At 35.2% G+C, this 27,381-nt stretch overlaps 2 long non-coding RNA genes across 2 annotated transcripts in view; one reads left to right on the top strand and one right to left on the bottom strand.

The window, feature by feature from the left end:
• LOC140609009 (uncharacterized) overlaps positions 1 to 17,432 on the bottom strand; it is a 23,135-nt gene extending 5,703 nt beyond the window's left edge. Inside the window, exons 1-2 of the long non-coding RNA XR_012011017.1 lie at positions 17,207 to 17,432; positions 721 to 814 (exon numbers count right to left, since the gene is read on the bottom strand). This is a non-coding gene — a long non-coding RNA (uncharacterized lncRNA). The remainder of the gene's footprint in view (positions 1 to 720; positions 815 to 17,206) is intronic.
• On the top strand, positions 16,774 to 27,381 carry LOC140609010 (uncharacterized). The gene is made up of 2 exons (XR_012011018.1): positions 16,774 to 17,561; positions 23,673 to 27,381. It is a non-coding gene; the product is annotated as an uncharacterized lncRNA (long non-coding RNA).

Raw genomic sequence — 27,381 nt, 5'->3', positions numbered from 1 at the left:
TGGAAGGTGAGAACATTATACTAACTATATGAAGCTAGACATACAAGATCACTTATTGTATGATTCCATTTTTATGACATATCTAAAACAGGCGAATCTATAGACAGAAAGCAGGGACTAGAAAAAGAGGAATGCAGAGTGATTGCTCAATAGATATGCTGTTTCCTTTTGGGGTGATGGAAATGCTTTGGAATTACATAGACATGATGGCTGCACAACACTATGAATATACAAACTGCCACTGAATTGAACACTTTAAAATGATTAATTTTATGATACATGAATTTTACTTCAATCAACCGTATTAGGTAAATTTGTACAGGAATATGAAAAGGTACTCCCATCACCCCAATCTCCATTCCAGTTTAAGAATCACCAATCTTTTGGATGCTAGCACTCTGGTTCTAATTTCTGCTGAGATATTCAATATTGGTGGAAAATTAATGTTGACAGAATTAAACCCACATAAATAAAAAATTGCAAATATGCTTCTATTTAACTACCTTTGTAAAGAAACTAGAAAGAATAAAAGTCCTATGCAATTACACAAAGCATTCATGTTTAGAAACATAGATGAACGTAATAGTTTTTCTTTTCCATAATTCAAAAACATATTTTAAAGATTAATTATCTTTTAAAGAGGTCAATTATCATATGTAAGTTACATATTCCGTCCTTACAATTAATACTAAGCTATATAAAATCTGACGTAAAGCTTACCGTAACTGATTGGAGAAGTCATCCTCTACATTGTCATCATCCCAATTATCCTCCCAGACATGTGCATCTTCATCTTCATCTAAACCAGCCCAGTCTAAAAACAGAAACAGATGCTATCTAAATACTTCTCACATGTTATTTCCATAAATACAGAAACTTCAGAAAGTTTGCCATTCAAGACTCACAATTCAAAACATTTAATACTGTATCTGTAAGAAATGGTAACCTTCCTTTTTAAATTTCAATTTATGCTGTCTTGTTCTCTCAATTCTTGAATTTGCAGATAATCTAAAACAGAAGTTAGTTTTAAAAATTCTATTTGTCATGAAAATTTATTATAATTTCTGGAGGATATTTACTTTCCTGATTTTTCCTTGGGCTAATTTTTATAAGGTGTATTTCACAATCTTCCAAAACAGCACCAACAACACAAAAGTAAATTGAAGAGCAGGAAGATACCAGCCTGGAATTCAAAACTGCTAAACATATAAAAGGGTAACTCATACATAAATAAAAAAATGGACCAAATTATTAGCCATTACTAACAATTGCCTATTATCAATGTAAAATTTTTATTTTTAAAGGACAAATATAAATATGTACAAAGAGGAATGCTGTAGTGTTTAGTTTTCTCAATTTCCTTTTTTCTTCTTTCCCTTTTGGTGGTGGGGGAGGGGTTAGATTTTAGCTTTTGTTTACAATATTTAGAAAACATATGTAAACTAACATCTCCTTCCCTATTACCTCAAACATTCACATTACCATTTCTTACCTATATAATGGCAATATTCTTCTATCAAGTTCTTCTTGCTTCTACTTTCTGGATCCTGATAAAAATCTAGCCTCTAGGGTGAGAATGTCACCCTATGTATTCTTTTTTTCAAATAACATCAAAGCATCCCAGAAGAGAGTTTATGCATACTCTGCTGTCCTACTTAAGATGGACCACCTGCTGTAATTTTGACATAGCTTTGTTTTCTTACAAAAAATCTGTATGATTTTGCGTAATGTATTTGTTTTAAGACAAATATTTTTAATTATTTAAATTTAAATCCACTGGGATGATGACTCACTCATGTTAGTCATGTGGCTTAAAGTACTCTCTCATACACATTTCCTCCTTGAAAAAAAAACCGTGACAAGCAATCCACAAGATCTTCATTTTCATTCAGCCCTAACTTCACTTCATGTTTTGAAATTTCCTAAAATTTTCTAGTCATCAAACATGCTGTTTCTCATCTTTTTGTCTTTCTGCCTTCTTTTGAACCTACTACTGGACCTGATGCCTACTTAGTTAAAATACCATTCCTCATTAAAAGGAACTATGGCTCACTGAAGAAACAACTGATCTCAGATCTAGAATAAGAAAGTTAATAGGTAAATGTGGGATTCCTTTTTATAATGCCCGAAAACATGTCAAAAATACAAAAACTAGCCTAAAAGTGTTTCCATTGGCCAAATCTGGAACAATTTAAGAATCACAAAGAATGACAGATTGAATTAAATGAAAAAAATCCATGAGTCCATAGCAATATGTTGGGGGAGAGGACGCTGGGGAGGGGATGCTCTTTACAATTCCCACGGAAATAAATGCAAAAGAATGACAGAATTAGAAAATCACCATTTTGCAATCCTCAGTGCAATTTAGGCAAGGATCAATGGATACTAAAACTAGTGAGTGAAAAATAGCTGGGACTACAGAGTAGATTACATACTTATTACAACAGGGAAAAAAATGGAGAGATCTGATAATCACAATCTTAACCAAAGATTAAATTTAACATCACCAAAAAATTGTGACAAATTGTAATATGTCTCTTGATGTAATGCAATGAGAAATAAACATCACCTATCTAGTACTCTCATTAAAAATGCTAACCCTTAATCTAACCATGAGAGAACTATCAGGCAAATCCAGAATGTGAAACTCTTTATAACTAATATCTTCAAGTAAGTTAATGTCATGAAAAACAAACAAAAAAAAGGGACTGTTTTACATTTTTAAAGCCAAGAGTGATAAAACAACCAATATAATGTGTAGGTAAACTAATGGTATGTATGCCAATGGATTGCGGAGAAAAACTGACGAGATATTTTTCTGGAACAGTCAGTAATGTCTGTGGTTATGGACTGTATATCTGGATATCATATTAATATTAATTTTCTGAAACATGATTGTAAAATTGTTTTAGAGAACCACGCCCCCCTTTAAGACATGCATGCTAAAATATTTAAGAATTGTGTTACTTTGTCAACAGTTTACTTGCAGGTGGTTTTCAAATAGATTTGATATATATCGTATATACTTCTGTCATATACGATAGAAATAAAATAAACATGACAAAATGTTAGCAACTGAAAAACCTTAGATATTTGTCTTTTTTTAATTGAAGTACAAGTGACACAGAACGTTAGTTTCAGATATACAATATGATTCAGTAATTGTATATTTTTCAAAATGATAACCACGATAAGTTTAGATAACATCCATTACCATATAGTCACTAAATTTTTTCTTGTGATGAGTACTTTTAAGATTTACTCTCTTAGCAACTTTTAAATATGCAATACAGTATTACTAACTATAGTTGCCATGCTATATGCATTACATTTCTAGGACTTATTTTGTAACTGGAAGTTGTACTTTTTGACCCATCATCCATTTTGTTCACTCCGGACCTTGTCCTCTTTTTTTTTTTTTTTTTTTTTTGTCCTCTTTTTAAAAACTTTTCTATAGGGTTGAAAGTTTCAAAATTAAAAGGTGGGAAAAGTAGTTTAAAAAAATCATTTTGTAAATCATCTCTGGAAGCCTTCCCTATGCCCATCTCCCCCTCTTTACCTTCAGAGATTTTGTGTCTAAATTATAGCACTTACAACCATAATTATCAATTTATATGTCTATGTCCATCACTTATGTCTGAGCTCCTTAAAAGTAACAACTCTGATTTACCTTTTTATTCTTAAACCACAAACAGGACCTAGCATCATGCACACCAAATGGCTACGAATGATGAAACAACTCTAAATCAGACCTTGTATATTGTTGAATGACCTCTTTCCCTCCCAAAACAGTAAAGTTATACTCTCTCTTATGTCCTAGCCATAAGCGTCACCTTAGTAATTACTTATTAGAATCGTGGCTAAGAACATTTCAACTTGAAAAATAACAAAAGGTGTGATATTAGGTTTCCCTTATAATGTACATATAAATTAAAACTATTCAACAATCTTTCATAACATGGGTATATTATTCATTACGTTATGTACCTAACAAAATTTTTAAATGCAGTACATGTCATCATCATGATTTAAGAACAGAATAAAGTACATCTATTTATCTGGTCGCCCAAGACAGAAACTTAGGAGGAATCTTAGCTACGCTTTCTCCTTTAACTACCACAATCACTCATTATGTCCCTTCCATTCCAAGTGCCAATTATCTCCAGAATAAGTCTCCACTCCTCTATTCTTACTGTCACATATTAATTTAGGATTATTCCCTTCATAAATATTACTGTAGTCTTTCTGTTCCCCCACCCCAGTCTTATACAGTTTATATCCATCCTCCACTGATGTCTAAAATATCACCACCATTCCTACCCATTACTTTTCAAAACCTTCAGGTAGGAACCAGATTTTACTAAATCTTCAAGTCTGATACCCAGAGCTGAGTGCTGGGAACACAGTTGACACTCAATAAAACACTGGGTAAATGGAACTATACTTTCTATTAATACTATTAGATAGTTCCAGAGTTATAGGTTACATTCCCTCCAGTCTTATTGTAACCTATAGCTCTGGAGCTACCTAATAGTATTAACAGACAGCTTAGGATTTTATGATTCTTATGTTGTGCTAATTACACTAAGCCTTCCAGTATAAAAAATTGGCATAAAACTATATAATTACACTACAATGTAGCAAGACATGGCTTTAATACTTTAAGTTTTTATAAAATGGCTAAGATGAAATACTGTTTAAAGTTACAAAATTTCAGAAAAAGCTTTGGAGATCACTAACATTATACCCTTGTTTGAAAACCAGCTCCATTATCACTACTATACAACAAAGAAGGTGCAAATATTTGCACTGAGCCTAGAAATAGGAATTGTCAAGTATTAGTTTTACTGTGCTTTAAGCAGTCTTCATAAAGGTATCTAATAGAGTATAATGTTCCAACAAAATAATCTGAATACATTAAGACTAGATAATATGCTCTTGAGTAAAGGGGGTGACATAACTCAAGTCACAACTAAACTGTTTTTAAAAGTTCTAAGACATAAAGCCTCCTATCATCAGCCTGCAACGGTTCTAACTAACCAGCTTCCTGAACTGTTAACTAGGTTGTTTCTACCTACACTACTCCCTAGTAAACAATACTGTGTCTAGAACTATAAAATAAAATACTTCACATTTCTCTGATAATCTTGTAGGCCTACCCTTTCAAGAAGAGCAAACCACCCTCCACCAGGAACTTTTAATCTTACTATGACCTGAATCAAAATGCTGATTTCAATACTGTATTACTTGTTATCATTCAAATGTCTTCAAGCTGGCTTGTAACTGAAGAATTTTTAACTTAATGGACTAAAAAAAAAAAAACAAAAAACAAAAAGAAATCCACACCTGCTAATTTGTATCCAACAGCCTCAGAGACTCACCAAAAAGAAAGTAACAAACTCAGTAACTTGTTTTGTAGGAGCTCCCAATTCCTAACTCTAAGTAGGATCGAAAAAATCAAAATTCTTAACATGAAAAATACTAGTTTATCCTGTATGTTGGCAAATCAAACTCCAATAAAAAAAATATACAAAAAATACTAGTTTAAACAGTGTCTTTTAAAAAATTTTAAGAATGGTACAAGTTTTGGTTTATCAAGTTGAATTCTGATGATCATTTAGCATACAGATTAAGTGTCTCTCTCTCCTTTTAAAACTGTCTCATGGGGATCCCTGGGTGGCGCAGCGGTTTAGTGCCTGCCTTTGGCCCAGGGCGCGATCCTGGAGATCCGGGATCGAATCCCACGTCAGGCTCCCGGTGCATGGAGCCTGCTTCTCCCTCTGCCTGTGTCTCTGCCTCTCTCTCTCTCACTGTGTGCCTATCATAAATAAATAAAAATTAAAAAAAAATTAAAAAAAAATAAAACTGTCTCATGCTATTTTAATGGCAAGGAAAGGAAAATGAAGAAGTAAAAATAAAGTTGAAAGAAAAGACTGGCTCATGAGAGTGGGGCAGGACCATACTGAGAGCAAAATTTTAGGTAGAACACACAAAAAGATTCATCATGATAGTTCTGTATTTCTTTAAAAGTATTAGAGGGTACTTCATAATTACAACACTATTGAGTAGACAAAGATACAAAAATGGAAAAGTTGGTTAAATTCTTCATAAATAATCATATGAATTTCAGTATATTACTCTTTAACCTTAACGCCTTATTTTAGGAGAAAGATCCACTGAAGAACTCTGTATGACATACTAGCCTTCCAATTATCACAGGTGAAGAATCTAAGACAATATATAACCTTTTGAATTACAACTTATTAAGCATCTTAAATTATTTAACAAGAACACCAATGAAAAAACATGTGTTCATTCACACTGACAAATGGGAATCCATAATCTATTTTTGGTAGAAACTTTAAAGATTTTACTTATTTTTACATTTGATTTATTTATTTGAGAGAGAGAGACAGATGGCAGGGGCAGAGGGAGAGGGAGATGTAGACTCCCTGTGAGCAGGGAGCCCAATATGGGGCTTGATCCCAGGACCCTGAGATCATGATCTAAGCTGAAGGCAGACAGACACTCAGCTAACTAAGCCACCCAGACGCCCCTAGACTTATTAATAAAGAATGTACTGAACATAGTATATTAGTAAAAGTTTAAGTGATAAGGTATAATACACCTAAGTATTATTTGCCAACACTTATAAATCCTCCATACTGTACATGTTACAATACATGCAAATTACAATGTATGTATACTCATAATAAATGGATGTGAAAATTAAAAAGCCATGATTGTTATAATCGCTGATATCTGGCATTTCTTGTAATATATCCCTGATTTGTGTTTTAATTTTCAATTATAACTCTATACTGATAACTATGCAATTTTATTTAATCACCCCTTTTTAAAGCTTTAAACCCAAAATTAGTTTTTGAAAAGGGCAAAATAAAAAAATCAAAGGATACCTGATTCACGTCTAATGCTTTTCTTCAATACATAGATGACTTTATAAAAGTATACACGTTATCTTCAACACTAAATGCACTGCCAGGATTGTGATTAATCATTTAAATAACCACAGCTGTGTTTACTTCAGTGTGCAGGCCTCCAGATGTGTACTGGTAAAAAAAATTACCATATTTTAAGAAGTCAGTATTGGAAATAACCAATAACAGATGCCTAATACATAAGTTTCTAGGAATTCTAAATTATTTAAGACTTGGCCCCCAAATTTGGATTTGCCCACATATGCCAGAGAATTACATCTGTAACTGGCCTTAAATTTCACAAATCTGAACTATCAAAGATCCCACATACTTTAAGTAGCACCTTGATACTTAAGGATGGAAAGGGGTTTCCTCTCAACTTATTATCTGTGAAATTACTTATTCTCCCCACTCTCCAATACACATTCCAAAATTTCTTAAATGTATGATGTACACTACTTTGAAGAAAAATAAAGAAAAAATTCCACTTATACCATATAAGGTTGCAAATGCCCTATTTTATACCAATGTGGAGCATCAAATTTTCATTCATTCCTTAATAGTAAAGCAAATCCGCATATAAAAAAAATAATCTTCAACAAAGTTTCTTCAAATAAAAAATGTGCCTCTATATGCAGAACATTATATGAAGAAAAGTATTTTAAAGAAAAGATTAAAGTTTGAAAATTTTTTAATTGTACATGTCCCATCACAGGTAAGTGTAAAATAAAACAGTAATGGTTGCAATCATCATCATTATGCTCATGAATATGATAATAAAGCCACACCAGATCTAGCCATTTTGAGATATATATGTGTTCCTGCTTCAACTATATAAAGTAGATTAAACCTTTTAAAAATGTAATTTCTATAGGTTACCATGATACAAAAACAACTAGACCCTACAGATCTCATATCTATTCAGTGGCTAAAAATCAGCTCCTAGCATAGCATCATATTACCATATTTTCTCCAACAAGGCCCAAAAATTTCATCAAGGAACTTCAGACCAAACAACCAAAAGCAAGTCATAAATGATGTTACCATACTACTGGAGAGCTTTCAGATATTTATGCTCAGCAGTCTGAAACAAAGGCTCAAAAACACTTACATAACCATTTATAATTGTTCTTATATTTTAAAAGAAGAAAATTCAAACATGATTCCTTTCATCAATAATTTAAGAATACAAGCCTCTAGGAGAATGGTTCCACAATAAAGTCATGCTGACTTTCTCTTTGTTAGTGCCAAGCGTTTTTCTCTATACTTTTAGAAAATTCCCAAAAGCCATTAATCTCATCATTTGTAAGCCCTCATGCCCTACACTTGTCTCAATTCCCTCATTCTGATCCTCCAAATGACTGAGTTAAGATGGGAACCCCACCAACCTGTCTTCCACTAGACATTCAAGTGCAAAATCACAACCTATTTCTTCTTATTCCCAACAGTCCTTATCAAACTAGCTGCCAAAGTTTTGTTATTTTTGCATCACTCTCTTCACTTCTTTCCTAATAACAACCTTCCTCAGGCCCTTAGTCCGCAGCTAAGCTATTTCAACAATTTGCTAATCGGCTTCCCTGTCTCTTTTCTACCTTTCCAAATTAATTCTGCTGGGTTGGTTTTTCCTAAACTGCCTACTGCTTAAAGGAAGCTCACACCTACCAAACCAAAAAACTCCACTGCTCATGTATCAAAGGATAGAGTCCAAACTGGACATTTGGCTTAAAGCTTTCCGATATTAAGCCCAAACTACCTGCACTTATAAACACTATTTCACAGCCAAATAAAAACACATTATTTTGAAATGTGTTTCTTTCTTTTGAAAACCCTTTTCTACGTTTCTATCTTTTTAAGGCTCTGTTCAAATGTTACTATCTCAGTTGTATACAACTGGAAATAATATCCCCTTTTTTTTTCTTCTTTTTTTCCCTTTCTTTTCAACTGCTGTTACACCTTATTACCATTTGTCTAATTCCCAACCCTCCTTACCCCCGCCCACCACTGGAAAGAAACTCAATGAAATCTTACCCAGATGCCCAAAAGATAAGCAAAAACAAAGTTGCTCTGGTTTAATGGAGTGAAGAAGGAAGGGCTTGGAGCTCCACCTCCACAAGATAAACACCTTCAAAATACTAAAAAGCTCAAACTTACTGCGAAAATCACTATGCCCTGCCTCTCTGGTATTTCTAAATTCAAAGACAAGTATCTACCTAAGGAGTAAAATCTGTCTCAGTGCAGCCTCTACTTAACTGTGACCTAGTGAATTACTGAAATTTTTGGAGTCCCAAGCATAAAATCTTCATAAGGCTACTATATGGATGAGACTATGTATCTAAAGCACTTACAGCTGATAAATGGCAGCTTACATCATTCTCTCTCCACCATTCAGTGCCAGATTTATAGGAAGCACTCAACAAATATATACTGAATGAATAAATAATTTATTATGCACTAATCACTTCACAGGAACTCAAGGGGGTAAAGAAAGTAAGAAGAAAAACATGTCCCAGAAAAAAGACAATACTATTTCTACCAAACATTACATACACAACACAGGAAAAAAAATATACTTGGTGAATTTTTAATATTTCAGAAGGGTATAAACATAGTTTTTGAAACTTTGAAACTTTTATTTTCCTCTCAATGTTTTCAACAATTTATCACATCTTTCAATGAGTAATGTTTAACAACAAACCAGTAATAATATTACATACTGAAGTCATAATTACTTACTGCTTGTTTATTCTATAGAATCAGTGAAACAGCTAATCCAAATAGTTTTTCAAAGTAATTTTTACTGTTTAATATCCTGGACTACACCTCTCACTATCCCCTCCCAAGCACCAGTATCCTGATTTAGGGCTTTTTCACTCCACTGTATTTCTTTATACTTCTTGTACATCTATCTCTGTGCATCCTTAAATAATATGCGCTGTTGTTTTGCGTATCTTTATATTTTATGTGAATAATACATTATTTTTAAAGCACTTTTGGAAAAAAAGTGACAGTATTATTTAAAAGTTTTTAATACTAGAAAAAAATCAATTTTTAAATAATCAACAAACTTAACAACCTTAATTTTGGATATACCTAAAATTACAAATAAAATACTTGCCAGAAACTGAAATTCTAAGTATATACCAAATAACCAAAATCCAGTTCCCTAAGAAGTTTAGAAAGAAGAAACTGGACTAATGTTTATTGAATACCACTTACTGCCAAACTCTGTGCTATGCATTTTACATGTACTACTGGTATGAACTGAATGTGTCCCTCCCTCCACCACAAAATACTTATGATGAAGCTCTAACCCCCAATGTAATGGTATTTGGAGCTGGGGTCTTTGGAAGGTAATTAGAGTTGTATAAGGTCATGAGGGTAGAGTCCTCATGATGTGATTAGTGCCATTACAGGAAAAGACACCAAAGAGCTCACTCATTCTCTCTATACCTTATCGGGACATAATGAGAAGGCAGCAGTCTGCAAACCAGAGTTCTCACCAATAACTGAAGCAGCCAACACCTTGATCTTGGACTTCCCAGCCTCCAACTGTGAGAAAACAAATTTCCATTGTTTAAGCCACTCACAGTCTACAGTATTCTGCTATGGCAATTCAAATATCTCAACACATTCATGTAAAACTTACATGACTCTATTCAAATTACATATGAAGAAACTGAGGATTTAGCCTAAGATGGTAACAGTTCAAGGAAAAACATAATGGTCAATCTCACTCAAATCAATCCCAAAATCATAATGATGACATTCCGTTCTTCATCCATCAGTTTCACAATGACTAAAAAGCTTAATATGAAGTATAGGCAACCTTATGAGGGAAGAGGTAAACTACAGATAGAAATTTTAATTGGTTTAACCCTTCTCGAAGGCAATTTAAAGCTATATGTCAAAACTGAAAATGCACCTAGTACCAGATGAGGTGTCAGAGCCCAAGCAAAGCCAAGAGGGCATTCCTATAGAAGCAGAGCATAGCATGACTGGTGTGTCAGACCTGAATAGGGTGAAGAAGTTATCCTGTGCTGAAGTAAGGAGAGAGGGTGGCCTGGCAAAGAATGTTGAAGCCCAAGTGACATAAAGAAGGCAACTACGGGTGGAGGGGGTAACAAAGATTGGCTAGGGGGTAGGATGACCAAATAGACAATATATTTAAGACAACGAAAGTCAGGTTTCTCACTGTTGGGGAAGGGAGTTACAAATATGGAAAGGAAAAAAGCTAGAATGAACCCTGCGGTGCTGAACTGTGATTGGAGATACTGTGTGAACTCATGATTTTATAAACACACACATAGAAATGCAAAAGAGTAGAAGTGTTTACACACATTTGTATATTTCCTAGTTCCTTTTACTAAGAGGGTCCCCAAAGCAAATAGCACAACTGGAGTTAGGATCTTGCCTTCTGAATATCATTCTCCACTAAAAAAAAAGCTCCTTGGAGAAATAGCTGATTCCAGAATTAGAGAGAGAAGGGAAAGACCAAGATCAACTTATAATATCTTTTTGTGTCAGAATGCTTGGAAATGCACAAAGAATGACGACGGTGTGTCAAAAGGTCACAGAAGACAGTATAAGGGGGCTCCCCATGTTCAAATATAGGACAATTAGAGGATCAAAATGAGTAATATCAACATATTATAACCCATTAAACGAGAATCCATGAGTCTATATGGGCCAAATGAATAAACTGAAAGTTTGACAACGAATGGAATATTGTTATTTCCATAGTTTCACAAAATGCCTATTAATTAAAAAGGGAAAATGAGTAATCTGATGTTGGAAAAGTCTCACAGACACTACCTTAATAAAGTGATCAAAGTGAACATCATTGTAATGGAACAAATGTGAATCACGTTCCACCTGACAGGATGCAATGAGAACACAGAATCACAACTATGATACTCTTGCCAAGGTGTAAAACCTAAATCTAATCATGTGAAAACAGGACAAATCCAAGTTGAGGAATAATCTGCAAAGTAACTGGCCTGTAAACTTCAAGAGTGTCAAAATTATGAAAGTCAAAGACAAACTGAGAACTGCTCTAGAATGAAAAATACTATAATATGGTCCTCTGTATTTTAAAAATATATATAAACACACAATATATACATAAATTTTGGAAGGATACCAAAATAACCAATTAACAGTGGCGACCCCTGGAGTATGACAAATGTTTTGAGGGAAAGGCAGGGAGAAACAGTGCTTTTCCTTTTTACTTTATGTGCTTTTATAGGTTTAAATTTTTACTACAAGCAGTTACTTGTATAATTATCGTATATATAATACAATAAAAGTATTTTAAAGAAATTAAGTAACTAACATGAATTGAAAAGCTACAAGTTGATGAAAGATGAATTGTAAACATAGGTCTGATCTTAGATTCTGTGCTTTTTCCATCCCAGGGTTCAAGAACTTTCTTCTTGCATAGAATTACCATGAATGGACACTCAACAAGCACTCTGTCATTCATCATATTTATCTTTATTTTTAGTAATACAACTTCTTCATTTCTTGTTACGAATGTAACTAATTTAAATGTGATAGTGTTATTTACATGTCTACTATATTACATTTAATAATTGAAAATAGCAGAGCCCTTGTGGGCACTGGTTAACTGACTAGTACATTATTGACACAGTCAGTTTCAGTTATATCTACCTTTATATTTAAGATTCTAAAAAAAAGATTCTAAGAAATCCTATTGATGGTTTAGTCCAGTTGGTATCCAATCATTGTAAATATTTCTCTGTGGCATTTTTCACAGAATGATTCTTCTTGTGCAGTACAGGTCTATGCATAACAAGCATTTAAAATCCTTGGCTTTTACCCCTTAATGTTGGTCATCATTTCACATTTGCACCTGTGAGGTGAATATGACATTCAAAAATACCTCCCTGGATAAGAACCATTATAAATTGTCCTACTTTGTTAGGTGAGAGTACCTCAGTTATTCCAGAGGGGACCAGCAGTTTGTTTGTTGTCTGTCTCAACAGACAGATTTCCATCAATAACAGTCTCTTCTGCAGCAATTTCTCAAGGAGGGTGGGGAGGTACATAGGTAGTACACTGCCTTTTATCAGATAATAAAGTAGCTTCACTGATCATAGAAAAATTATAGAATACTTAGTATAACAGAAATTTCTTATAAATACCATTACTTCTAAAGGCAAATTCAATTTCCTTTTAAATACTCTAAAGACTTTTTTCCCTACCAAAAAAACAAAAGCAAAAAGCAAAAAACGAACAAACAAACAAAAAAACCCATCTCAATTCTGGCACAGAAAGAATTAAAGAACCTAAAAGCCCACTTGTTCTTCCCATTTTTACTCTCACCCACTTCTAATTGTCAAAGGAAGGTGAGTAATGAAAATATTTTAAATATCCTTTCAATATCTGATATGAAAAATTGTTTGACGTTCCAAATAAATTATAAAGTATTTCAGTTTTAGACCCTGCTCTATTACCAACCTAGCTGTGTGAGCTTGACAAGTTTTACCTTCAGATTTTAAGTTGCTTTCCAGGTCTAACCATATCAAAGCCTCCACAATTATAATCAATCATATCCAGTATGTTGAATGTCCTCCTCATAAAGCCTATTCTCAGTTTAAATACTCAAAAAAGCTGCAGAATGCATTTCACAAAGATCCTAAATATGATTTTTAAACAGTTCTTAATGACCAGATTATACATCTATCAGTTAGAGTAACTGTGAGGAACTACCAATGTAACACAGATCCACAGACTAAATAATGACAAGTTTGTTTTTTTTAAAGAAGCATTTGTTCCTTTAGACATTCAGAGAATCACCCCCACCACCACCGTTATAGGTCACACTGAGTAACTATTCAGAAGAAACAAAGAAGGGGATCCCTGGGTGGCTCAGTGGTTTGGCGCCTGCCTTTGGTCCAGGGTGTGATCCTGGAGTCCCGGGACTGAGTCTCACATCGGGCTCCTGGCATAGAGCCTGCTTCTCCCTCTGCCTGTGTCTCTGCCTCTCGCGCTCGCTCTCTCTATCATGAATAAATAAATAAAATCTTTAAAAAAAAAAAAAAAAAAGAAGAAGAAGAAACAAAGAAGCTCCAGGAAAGCACATTTTCATACAGAAATTCCCCCTCCTTAAAATGACTGGATGACATCCTTGCAAACAAGTTCTTATCTGGAATGAGATGTAGCAACAACACTCCCAAAAAAGATGGACAATCCGTTAGTCAAACCAGGGATACAGAACTTCAGGAATGGCTTTCATGTAGCAGTCTCTTGTAACGGCAAGCTACCCTTAGACAATGGGTATCATCCACTTTCTGGAGCAGAGAGGCAACAAGGCCACTGAAAATCAGACCTCCTATAGATAGAAAAGATGATTAGAGGTCATTTTAAGTTGTATCTGTTAGTGAGTTTGTCATTGGCACATTTACTGTAAGGACAATCACAAGAAAGAGAATTTCCTAAGAAGGCAGAGAATTAGGAAAGTAATTCAGGGCATAATCATTGAACTGAAAACCCACATACTAAAAAATTCAAAATAGGCCATTTAGTTATTCTCCAACTTTAATGTGCATACAAATCTTTTAAGAATCTTGGTAAAGTCCAAACTAATTCAGAAGGTCTAGGTTGAGACACTGCATTTCTAATAAGCTGCCAGCTAATGCCAAAACTGCTGGTCCACGGATCACACTGAGCATCAGTGAGACTAAACTATGACTACCCAAAGGAAGAAATGTATAGTTTCAAGAGAGAATAATTCAGTAATTCCTTGGTGATATTTTTCCAGGTTTTTTTCTTTTAGTTTTGTTTTTTATAAGAGCAGTTTTTATTAGTAAATACTGATTGGTTTCACCTATTGGGCTAATTTTGTGCCCCGCAAAATCTCAATTCAAATTAACACAAAACGAAAACCTGCCTAAGTTATAAACCACAGAAGAAACACAGAAACCTGAACCAAACAATGGCATTTTAATGTTATTTTTCATTCTAAATGGAAAAATTCCTAAATGAATTAGATTCTACACATTCAAACCTGAAGACAACAAATATTCTTTAGTGGTGAGTTACCAACAAGTGGTGAATTACTAATTCTAATAAATTGGTTCTGCTGTAAGAGGGTTTTGTCTTCAAAAAAGAAAAAAAAATTCTCAGGGCACCTGGGTGGCTCAGTTGGTTAATCCACCAACTCTTGATTTTGGCTCAGGTCATGATCTTAGGGTTGCTGAGCATGGAGCCTACTTAAGATTTTCTCTCCCTCTTCTCCTCCCCTCTAGAAAAATCCTCTGCTTTTCCTATTTAATGAGATTTTTTACTATATAACAAGACTCTGAACAGACTGCTGCTCACAACATAAGCTTAGAGTAAGAACTACATATTCTGCAAAAACTGATGAAATGGAAGTTGCTGAGAAAAATCATGTGTATCATTAGGTACACAATTATTTCTAGAGCTTTCTAAACAGTCAGTTCTCAACTACTTACTTTAAATACAGGTTCATTCGTTCATCAAGCATTTATTAACCAGCTACTACGTATGTGCCAGGCACTTTGCTAAAGGTTACAACTAGAGTTTATATTGGGGAGTCACAGAGACCTTTCAGATCCTGGCTTCACTACTTAATAGCAAGCTTTTTAAATCTAAGCATCGGTTTCCTGATGGCTGTGGTGACAGTTAGCCTATATGATGTAAATAAAGTGCTTAACATTGTACTTTGTATGTGATAAAGCTATTTGAAATATGAAGTTTGAGTAAAAAGTTGATCCTACCCTCAATAAACCAGTTCTCTACTATACAGTTCAATGTTAGATTATGAACCAATTTAACAGTGAGGTAAAGAACATGTCTGGGGGCGCCTGGGTGGCTCAGTTAAGCATCTGCCTTCAGCTCAGGTCATGACTTCAGGGTCCTGGGATCCAGCCCCCGCCGGGCTCCCTGTTCAGCCGGGGGCCTTCTTTTCCTGCTCACTGCCGCCAGCAAATTTTCTCTCTCAAATAAAACAAATAAAATATTTTAAAAAGAGAGAGGGAGAAAACACGTGTGGACAGATTAAACCCACTGAAATGTCCTCTGGGTTAGCTTATGAGTCTGTGTCCTATGCACACTAATGTCTTCTGTCACTAAGCAAAATAACAGAGTACACACCATAAGTAAAAAGAACAGATGCTCAAGCTATGTGGTTTTTATGCACAACAGGATCACCAGGGGGTACAACTTATGACAATGTTAGTGAAGCAGTAATTGCTCAACAACAGATTTGTACACCATTAACCACAATTCTCTTCCTACCACCTTCAGAAAGCCTACCCCATAGTAGCCTCTTCTTACAAGACAAATATTTATCCTACACATTACAATTACCCAATAAAGCAAATAATTCTGGAAACCTACCTGGCAACAACGATCTAAGAAATAAACAGAGGCAGTACATTATTTCTAAAAAAAAAAAAAAAAAAAAAAGGTATCCATCATGGCTGGCCAGCTATGTGCCACTGGACAAGTTTCTTAATAGTTCCAAACGTCGATACGTCGATGTCTTTATCTGAAAAATGGTAATACCAGTACCTATTTGCTAGAACTGGAAAATGAATTAATACAAGCAAAGTACTTAGACAAGTAATCGCCCAATAAATGCTACTTATTTGCCATCAGTTACAATGAGAAAACGAAGCTCCTCTTGGTAACTATGAAACTAATAAAAATGTAGAGACGTTTTAGCGTCTCACAAATACTTAACTTTGTTAGTTTGAAGCGGTCAAAAATGAAAAACAAGGATAAGGTAATAACGTGTTATTTATTAACCACCAACACCGAGCCTCCCATTCTGCCTAACAGGCTTCATTTGTAAAGTCCTCAAAGTGAGCAACTCTGGCCTAACCAGAAACAGCAATTCAGTTCTAGATGGCTTAGGGGCAGAGGAAGGCTGGCCCACTACAAGAAAACAACGAAAAAAAAAAGGGGTGGGGGGATTTATAGAGGCAAGAACGAGGCGGCGGGTAACCCAGCGGGAGAGTGAAAGGGCCCGGCGCGCTGGACGCGGGGCCAGAGGCCCAGGACGCCGTGGCTCCTCCCAATGAGGAAGCGGGAGGCGCTCGGCCGCACTGAGGAGGCGCCCCGGGCACGCCGAGCCCCAGGCCTGTCGCAAGGAGGGTCGCGCCTGTGGAGCCTCGAGGACCGGCCGCAGGGGTCCAGGCTTCCCGCCGGCGCCGACTCCACCCCGGAGGCCTGAGTCACCGTCCGCGCGGCCCACAGGCCCCACAGGCCCCAGAGGTTACCTTCGGCAGGGAACTCCTCGAACTCGTCGTCTTCCTCCAGGAGACCCAGATCTACCGGCTGCTTCTTCTCTGACATGGCGACGCTCCGCGCCAAAAGCCTGTCAGGCCGAGAGGAAAGTTGGAACTCTTGACTTCTCCTCGCCTGAGCCACCAGCGCCCCGGCTGCCTCCGAGGCCGGCACTTACCATAGAGACGCGGTAGGAGAGCAACGGGAGCAGCGCGGGGAATGCTGGGATGCTGGAGGTCCGCCCGGCGCTTCCTGCGGGTGTAGCAATCCATCAGAGGTTAGAGGTGAAGCGTTTTGTGCCTTTATTCTTTTACCTGGACTCAATGAGTTGGCAAATTTGGCATCCGGGTAGGTTTTCCCTTATTGGAAAAAACTCTTAGAGTGTAGGAAAATGGAACACCTTTACTTAGTTTAAATCTGAGGGATAAAATGCCTGCTAAAATTCCTGAAGGGCCTTTTAATATAGAGTAGTCCCATCTTTAAAGATATTTTTTTTTTATTTATTTATTTATTTATTTATTTATTTATTTATTTATTTATTTATTTATTTATCATAGGCAGCAAGCCAGATTTTTTAAATAATTTGTGTATTCTTATCATTTATTATATGCTCACATTTAAAAAAATATACACATAATATTTGATATGCATATTTGTAGACATGGAAAGGAAGATAGCTAGATATTTAAAATATTCAAGACGTATTCTAATGTATTAACAGTTACTGTCTCTGGGAAATGCAATTTTTCTTCTTACTTCAAGCTGCTTGCTGAATTATATCTCTACAACAAATATGAGTATTTGTAAATAAACAATCTTGTGAGTATTGTGTAAATTTTAGAACATCAAATCTCTATACTACCACAATTAAAATAAAAATTTCAAAAATTTTAGCAACATAAACAATAGCAAGCCAGATTTTTAAAGACTTTATTTATTTATTTACTTATTTATTTATCATAGGCAGCAAGCCAGATTTTTTTTAAAGATTTTTATTTATTAGTCCCATCTTTAAACCAATTCCGTAAGCATGATATTAAATATCTCCACATCACAGAAAATTCAGGTTCACAAAGAAATAGCCAAAATCAGTCAAGTAGTGCTAGACAATCCAAATGCAGGTTTGTTTACCTGAGGTGAATCTCCAAACTTTAACCATTATTCGTTGTTCCTGCAGCTTGTAATTACGCTGTGGTGAATACCCTGTTAAACAGTGTGTTTCTGTGTGTGTAATAACGAGTTTACAGGTTATTATAAAGTCACACTTTGTAAAACCCGATGTACTTCACATGTAATGGTGTTCAAATATATCATTTTGAATTTTTCAGATATTATTAAATATCATTTTTAATGTGGAGGTGAACTTACAAAACTGTCGCACGTGTATGTAATATTATAGATGGATATTATGTAATATATAATTGGGCGTTATAAATTTTGATACATGTTTATCTATTCAAATCCTATTCCTTCATTCAATAACATTAGTTACAGTATCTGTTCATACCACCCATGAGGCACTGTATTGGAGATCAAGCATGTATACACAAAGTCCTTCTCTTCCAGGAGTTCAGATTCCACTCAGAGACATGTAATCAGATAAATCACATTGGTACAAAGTAATACATTTGAATTTCTATTTTAAAAGGAAATTATCTGAGAAATGAACACAGTGTATGTGTGTAAAGAGAATAGAGCAAGTAAATATAGCACACATTTGGACCAGAATTTGGGAACCTCAATTAGATAAAAACTTTAAAAAATAATGATATGGCCCTTATAATACTTAGAGAGAAGCATTGAAATCAAAACTATGCCTTTACTTACATATCATATCTGCAATTGGTTGATTATGTTTAACTTCACAAGATGTCAAGCTAGCAGCAGATTTTATAGTTGATGATTCAGTTTGTCTCTAGCAAATCTTTTTTTTCCTCTATATCCCACTTGGGATCTATATAGTTTTAGTTATGACACAAATACCTGAATCCTTAAGTTTGCTGTAGAGTGACCATTCAATAAGTAGGCAGAATGGATTCTACAAGATTGACCTTTCTGTATCTGTCTCTATCCGGGAGGAAATGGTAAGGGACTGCTAAATGGCTGATATCTGGAGGAAGGACTGATTTCAAAGTCACTCATTTTAACCTCAGGAAGGTACAGCTAATTAGCCAGCCATGAAGAACTGAGAAGACAGGTCCACACATCAAGTCTCTAGGATGTCCTTTCAGGGTGTGTAAAAAGCTTTGGCTCCACAGTCACTCTACTTGACTCAGGCTCTGCTACTTACCAGCTGAGGGGCCCTAGAAAATTACTTTCCCTCTTGGGCCTCAGTTTACTCATCTCTGAAGTAGGAGTAATCAGTTACCTTCTCCACAAAGCTGTTGGAAGGATTAAATGAATTAAATGAACTATTTCATATAAAACACTCAGAAGGATGCCTGGCATATGGTGAATAGGCAATAAATAGTTTGAAGTAGAAAGAGAATGATAATGTTGATTCATACTCTAGCAATTCATAGAACTCCTTGAGGTTAGAAAAAATAATTAATTCCAACAGCATCCATATTTGTCGTCAAGAAGTACTCAATGGCGGGGGGCGAGGGACGCCTGGGTGGCTCAGATAGTTAAGCATCTGCCTTCAGCTCAGGTTGCGATCTCCCCATCCTAGGATCAAGCCCCACCCCAGGCTCCTGGCTCAGCAGGGAGTTTGCTTCTCCCTCTCCCTCTGCCTCTCCTCCTGCTCATGCTCTGTCTCTCTGTCTCAAATGAATAAATGAAAAAAATCTTTAAAAATAAAAAGAAGTACTGAATGTTTGCTGTGCCATATCTTTCTAACCTCCAGAACACAACCATTTACTGGAGCTTCTCTCTGAGTCTCCAAACGACTGGTGCTAGATGAAATTAAATCTGTAAGCACACCTTCAGGACCCTCCCCTCCCTACCAGGACACAACATTTAGGCAGTTACCAACATCATCATCAAAATTTCACATATATTGTGATAAATGTAGGTGTAACTCTGTTAGGAGAAAATGGAAATTTAAAAGGGTGAGGAAAACTAAACCATATGCAATTTGCAGCAATGGAAATAGAGCAGGGGAAATATAGAATGGATGAGATTTAGAAAGTCAACTTTGGGATATCTTTTATAGAACATCTTCTATTTCATATAAATACATAGTCCATGTTCAAATTTTCATTATTTCTGGGCCTTTAAAATTTATTCTTTCTCCCCTAAAAAAGATCTTGAAGGTCTTTAAGAAAAGTCTGTGAGATCAGACTCTGAACACCTGCAGCTAGCTCTAAATCCTGCTGTGATCTATTTTTTTAAAATGTATGTGGTAAGAGCGCTTAATATACCTACCCTCTTACATTTTTTAATGCATTATATTGTTAACTAAAGGCATGATGCTGTACTGCAGATCTCTAAAACTTACCCATTTTGTATAACTGAAACTCTATACCCATCGAACAGCAATTTTCCATTTCCCTCTTCTCCCAGCCCCTGGCAATCACCATTTTATTTTCTGGTTTTATGAATTTGAGTATGACAGATGTCATATAAGTGGAATCATGCAATATTTGTTCTTCTGTGACTGGCTTATCTTATTTATCATAATGTCCTCCAGGTTCATCCATGTTGTTGAATATGGCAGAGTTTCCCTTTTTTTTAAGGCTGAGTAATATTCCATCCTTTTATCACTCAATGGAAATTTAGGTTATTTTTGTATCTTGGCTGTTGTGAACAATGCTGCAATAAACATGGGAGTGCAGATATTTTTTTGAGATCCTAATTTTAGTTCTTTTGAATAAATTCCCAGAAGGGGAAATTCTAGATCATTTAGTAGTTCTATTTGTAATTTTTGGAGAAATCTATATACTATTTTCTATAGTAGGTACACCATTTTACATTCCCCAAAACAGTATTTAAGGGTTATAGTTTCTGCACATCCTTGTCAATACATGTATTGTTACCTTTTTATTAATATTATTATTATTCCTACTATTATAGGCCTCCTGACAGGTAGATATGAGGTGGTGATATCTCATTGTGGTTTTTATTTGCATTTCCTTGATGATTCATAATGTTGAGTATTTTTTCACATACCTACTGGTCATTGGTATGTTTTATTTGGAGAAGTATCTATTGAAGTCCTTTGCCCTTTTTGAAAGAGAGTGTGTACACTCATGAGTTTGGGGGAGGGACGGAGGAGAGAATCTTAAGCAAGATCCACACCTAGTGTAAAGCCCCCATTATGGGGGGCTCAGTTTCAAGACCCTCAGATCATGACCTGAGCCAAAATCAAGAGTCAGAGGCTTAACTGCCTGAGCCACCCAGGCACTCCTACCCCTTTGCCCATGTTTTAGTTGGGTTATTTGGTTTTTTACTATTGAATTGTAGAAGTTCCATGTATATTTTGGAGATTAACTCCTTATTAGTTACATATAATTTGCACATATTTTCTCCCATTCTGTAAGTTGTCTTTTCACTCTGTGGATTAATTTTTTTTGCTGTGCAGCATTTTTTAGTTTGATATAGTCCCACTTGTCTATTTTTGCTTTTATGGGTTGTGCGTTTGGTGTCATATGCAAGAAATTACTGCCTAGACCAATGTCATGAAGCTCTTGCCTGTTTTCTTCTAGGAGTTTTGCAACTTCAGGTGTTACATTTAAATCTTCCTTATTAAGTTGATTTTGGGGTATGATGTATGTTTGCCTTGTGGGGATAAAAACAAAATGAAATATAAACATTTTCTTCTAAAGACATAAAACTTGAAAATATGTCATTCTTGAAATAAAGGGATATTTTTCTTTTTCTTTTCTCAAAATTATTTAACATTGTTAAAGGATTTTGCTCTAAACCACATGATGTGCAGATGCCACTTGCAAACACAGTCCATCCCCTCTTAGAGTTTACATCCTAGTGTGTTTTTTAGCTTCCATCAGTCTACCTGGAATAAAACTATAATTTGCTTGGAGCAAATAGTTGAGACTGGCTTTGTTTCTAAACTTTAATATGCATTCAACCCTGGTGATCTTGTTAAAATGCAGCTTCTGAATCAGCTAATCTACCTAGGGCCTGAAATTCTACATTTTTAATAAGCTTTCATATTGCTGATCTACATTACATTTTAAGAAGCAAAACTAGATGAAATGGAAAACAAAATACCTGATTTTCTGAACATAGATCAAATTAACAATACTGTATGACTAGTCTATAACTTGTAACTCCCTTAACAGTGTAGGGTAGAAAAGACTTTCCCTTTGTTCTCCTTGGTTCAATAACTGGGTCTATAAAATAAATTGACAACAGGCAGATTAACAGGAAAAGGGAAATGAATTTATTAATTTCTAATATTATGCCCACCAGGTCATCACAGGAAAAAAGTAAATGCCAAAAAAAGTGGTGAGATTTGAGAGCTTATATGCCATCCTTAACAGAGGAAGGAGGGCATAGGCAATTTAGGAGAGAGTAAATTATTTTAGGAAAGATGAATGGGCTGTTAGAAGAATAGGTGGAAGATAAGATAGGATAAGTTTTGACAAAGTTTGTCTGGGTGTGGAGTTGACTTCTAGACCCCTCCCAGTGGGAGGAGCCAATCCCAGGAAGGGGATTTAAGACCATTGAATTCCTTTTGAAGGCTCAGTCTTTAGGCAGAAATGGGAAGTTCAGAGAAAGCCTCTCTTGTATCTGTTGTTTTTCAAGTGCTTTCACCTCAAAATAACACTATGCCAAAGTAGCATGTTTTGAGATGGCGAGTCCAGAACTCCATCAATTAGGCAAAATTAAAATGCTTCCTTCCTGCTATTGGAATTTGACCTCTGAAATGCCCTTGCTTCTTAAACTTTAGGAGGCTTATCTCTTAGAGGCATGTATATCTGTGAACAACGCACACTACCATGTTCATTAACATTATCAGTACTCTATATCCAATGATTGGTTCTGGACTTTGGAAAGAATTACAATCCCAATAAAAGGAGATTTCTTGGTTCTTTTAATATGACAAATGCTTGCATAAATAAAAATGTGAAAAATTATAGTTGTAAAATAACTCTAAAATATCTAAATCTCATTGTAGAACAATTAATAATGAATAAAGAAATGGTTATATAAAATCCAAAGACTAGTAATAATAAGTACTTAATCTACCACAAAGGAAAAGCTCAGCCAAAATACCCATCTTGCACCAAAATACATGTTCAAAAATCGATATTTGCATGCCCAAGACTTGTTTGAAAAGGCGATTATGGTCTCACAAGTAAATCATAAGAATTTTAAAAATTTTGTAAATGCTGTATTTATATGACAGACAAGAACCACTCTGAAGGAATCATTATGGTTTGGGAAATGATATGCAATTTCAAAATCATCTAAATCATTTCAATTGCCTGTATTTACATTTATATAATGGGTATTTATAATGGTGATTATTTTAGAACTTACCTTGTTTTCCAGGATCTCACATTGGTTTCTATGGGAACAAGAATGGCTTTGAAGAGGAGCATTTTAAGAACTCTTTTTACATTCAGTGACTGCTAACTGAACTGCAAATTCTGTTTGTTAACGTTTTTAACTCTTAAATTTTAACACAGAAATAAAAGTTGGGCATTCTAGCTTCATAAATCATTTTAAATAGTAAAAACTATTTTTATGAAACATCTGGCACATTGAAACATTAGAAAATAAAATAACTAGCTTTAGGAGCTAATAATCTGTTAATTCATTAGTGATTAATCCACACTAGCTATGTGCTTGCTCTTGGAAAATTGTGTAAAGAAAACATCATCTGATATATTGTTTCAATACATTTTCTCTGCTATTGATGGGTGTATATATGTTTTCTTACTTTTGTAAAAATCCCTTTAAAAAGCAGTATAAAATGTTCTGCATTTAAAGTTTCCCCCTGCCAATGCCTCACCCATCCTGTGCTATTATTTACCCTGGTACAATGTTATACCTTTACCGTGTTCTCACACCAGCTGGAACTTATTTTTAGTATTTTTTGAAACAAGCTCATAAGTCTTCAAGTTTCATTTTTTTCTTTTTCTTGGAATAGATTTTTAAATCATAAAAAGCCCAAGGTGTAACTTAGGTATTACATTTGTGCAGTTTACTATATTTAATATTTCCTCACATTTCATGTTTTCCCATAAACTTTATTTTTTTGATTCCCTGGAGAAATGATATTTCAGTATATTTTTATTTAATCCCTCTCAAAGTAATTAAAACCCACTAAAAATAAGAGAAGCTTATTTCAGAAAAGAGTGCTAAAACTAAATTTTTGTAATGCCCAAACTATAAAAGATGCCGGTTGAAAGCACATGGCATCCCATAACCAGCTTATGTAATAGCTACTCCAGTTATTGCTGACATATAATCTGTGTCTTAAATCCAAAAAGTGCAGGTTGATGGCAGAGTGCCAGGCAGGGTGGAATAAGCGAGTGTTTTTTACCTTCTTGGATTGGTGGATTTCTGCTGTTCACAGTGTTGCCCTAGACTTGGTCAGGATTGCTAGAGACTAGAAACAGTTTGAGAAGTCAAGCTGCTGGCATTGTGTGACCAAGAGACTATCCTGTAAGGTACTGACTTGGTATAAACTCCAATAAACTGTTTGTTTTTTTTCTTTCATAAAAGTATTTTTCATTCAGATTTGATTTTATGAAATAAATGAGAGATTATTACACTTTTAAAAAAGGGAAGATAAATAAGTGGGAAACATGTAACCAAATGTTTTGGGAAAATGATTAATTGATTGACTCTTCTGTTTTTTAAAAGTTGATTTTCAAGTGAAGCAGAAAGCAAGCTGAAAAGTAAAAGCAAGTATTATGTTAATCTTCAGAAGAGAAATATATATAAAGTATCTGAATCTGAAAGTGAGGAAAATAGTCGTTAGGGCTACTCAAAATAGGATCCATGGATCAGTGCCTATCTGGGAAAAGATAAATACAAACAGTGACTCTTAAAGCACTTTGACATTGCCATTTCATCCAATCCTGTGATTTTATATCTTACAAAAATCAGCCCATGGCATTTGGGAATTTTTAAAATTTAGTACAGTTAGTTTGAGTTGTACTGATTCAGCATAAGTTATTATAAATCAGAAAAAAAAAGTGCCATTTCAACTTCATGTTATTGAAAATAATTTATCCTATGTGATTCTGTCTGAAAGCTAGGAAGTGAAAGTTTTTTTTATCTCTGAAAGATCTCTTTCTAGTCCTAAAATAACATCTTTATTTTCATAAGATTATAGCAAAGGAGGCTGAAGCCGATATTTTCTCCTTTTGCAGATATAAAAACAAAAGTACCAAGGGCTTAAGTGAGATGTCTGGTATTACACAATTACTATCAAAATTTTAAAGTCAAGGTAAGAAGAGCATTGTACAGAACTTGTTTAATATTCTAATGAATAAAATAAAAACAGCCTAGCTTGATTATGGCAGCAAATGTGATATATTTGCAATTTCATATAGTAGATGGCAGTGCTTTGTCTTAAGATTTCAGAAGGAAAAGCATTGTCTTACAGCCATTCAATGGATTACTAGTGAAACTACACAATACTAAAAATCAAGGTGAGGGGTTTGAAAGAATTCACTAAGCAAAACCAAAATTGAAGAGAATAAAGAAAGGTAGGAACACATGTATAGTTTGGCTAAAGAACTGTTAAGAGAAGAAATATCAGTCCACACTTCTTGAAAGATGTAAAATCCCATAGGAGAAAAGGCTTGCTACCTTGGACTACAAATAGAAATCAAATGAAAATATAAAAGGGAGAGTTTAGAGGTACACTGGGAATTTGTGTTAGTTGCTGAGAGTATTAAGTTAGTTGAGTGGGCGCCTAAAGGAATCTCTGAGGACATTTAAAACCTCATTGAACAAAGCCATGGACATTGTATTATGGAGAGCAAGACTTCAATGGCAAGGGGGATGGACTGGATCAACCATGAGGTCTTTTCCAGCTCTAATTTCTCGTATTCCATAGCTCTGTGAAGAATAGTTGCTAAATTGCTTGATCAACCCAGACAAACAAAACTCACACAAGAATAAAACCCCAGACAAAACAATAAAGTTAGCCAAAATTGAAACACGCCCCTCCAAAAAAGAAAAACAAAAACCCTAAATCTTGCATCATATACCAAAGACAATAAATTCAGATTCTGGCAACCTGCCCAGAGAAATGAATTCCAGAGACAGGACCCTTCAGTGAGCAAACCCAACCAAAAGGTTGGGAGAGTTCAACTTCTCAGTTAGGCTTGCAAAAACTCCCAGCTGATCTTAATACCAGAGCAGGCTTAAAAAGTGAAAAGGGAAAGAAATCTATTAAAGAATCTGGTCTCTGAGTGAACTATTCATTCAACAAGGATTTATGGAGTGCCTGCTATACACCAGCCACTACTCTAAGATAGGGTACTTCAGTGAACAAAACAGACAAGATCTCTATTATTGTGATACTCACATTCTACTATGAGGAGCAATAAACAGCACAGGATGATATAAGTTAAGGGGTGGTAAGTGCTAAGTAGGGTAAAAAGCAGGGGGTGGAATCTGGGCAAGTGACTATTTAATAGTGCAACCAGGGAAGAACTCAAGGAGGAGAGACATCTGAGCAAGACTGGAAGTGAAAGGAGGTAGCCAGGTGGATTTGGGGGAAGAACATTCAGCATATAGCAGGAAGGTTGGAGCAAATCTGGTGTGTCTGAGGAAGAGGAGGGAGACTAGTGTGGTTGGAGAGGAATGAGCATAAGGAAAAGTATGGAGTGAGTCAAGGAAGCCTTCTAGGTTGTCCAACTCCATTTGAGTTAACTACCCACATTTTGCATCTAGGATTCTAGAAACTAATTTATGCCAGGTAGCAACTTTCCTGGGAAACCACTCCACCCACATGTCAACAGTGTTTCTGCAGATTACTTCAGTCTATAAGCTTTACTCATGTCAGCATTATCCAGGGATGTGGGCCCTTAGTGTAAAAATATGTCCTATAGTTACTGCTACTGAGAATGAGGAAGACTCATCAGCATTGAAATTTTGGATATTTGCTTGCATTTCTTCTTAGATCGGCAATAAAAAATCCAAACAAAATTGTATTTGTGATCTTTGTATTATATTCGCACATATATGAAATATGTCTTCTGTCACAGAAAATAAAATCCTGATATCAGCAATTCTA

Source organism: Canis lupus, chromosome 18, assembly GCF_048164855.1.
Source record: "Canis lupus baileyi chromosome 18, mCanLup2.hap1, whole genome shotgun sequence".
NCBI lineage: Eukaryota > Metazoa > Chordata > Mammalia > Carnivora > Canidae > Canis > Canis lupus.
The sequence above is the reverse complement of the archived record's forward strand: the minus strand, read 5'-3'. Positions and strand labels throughout refer to the sequence as shown.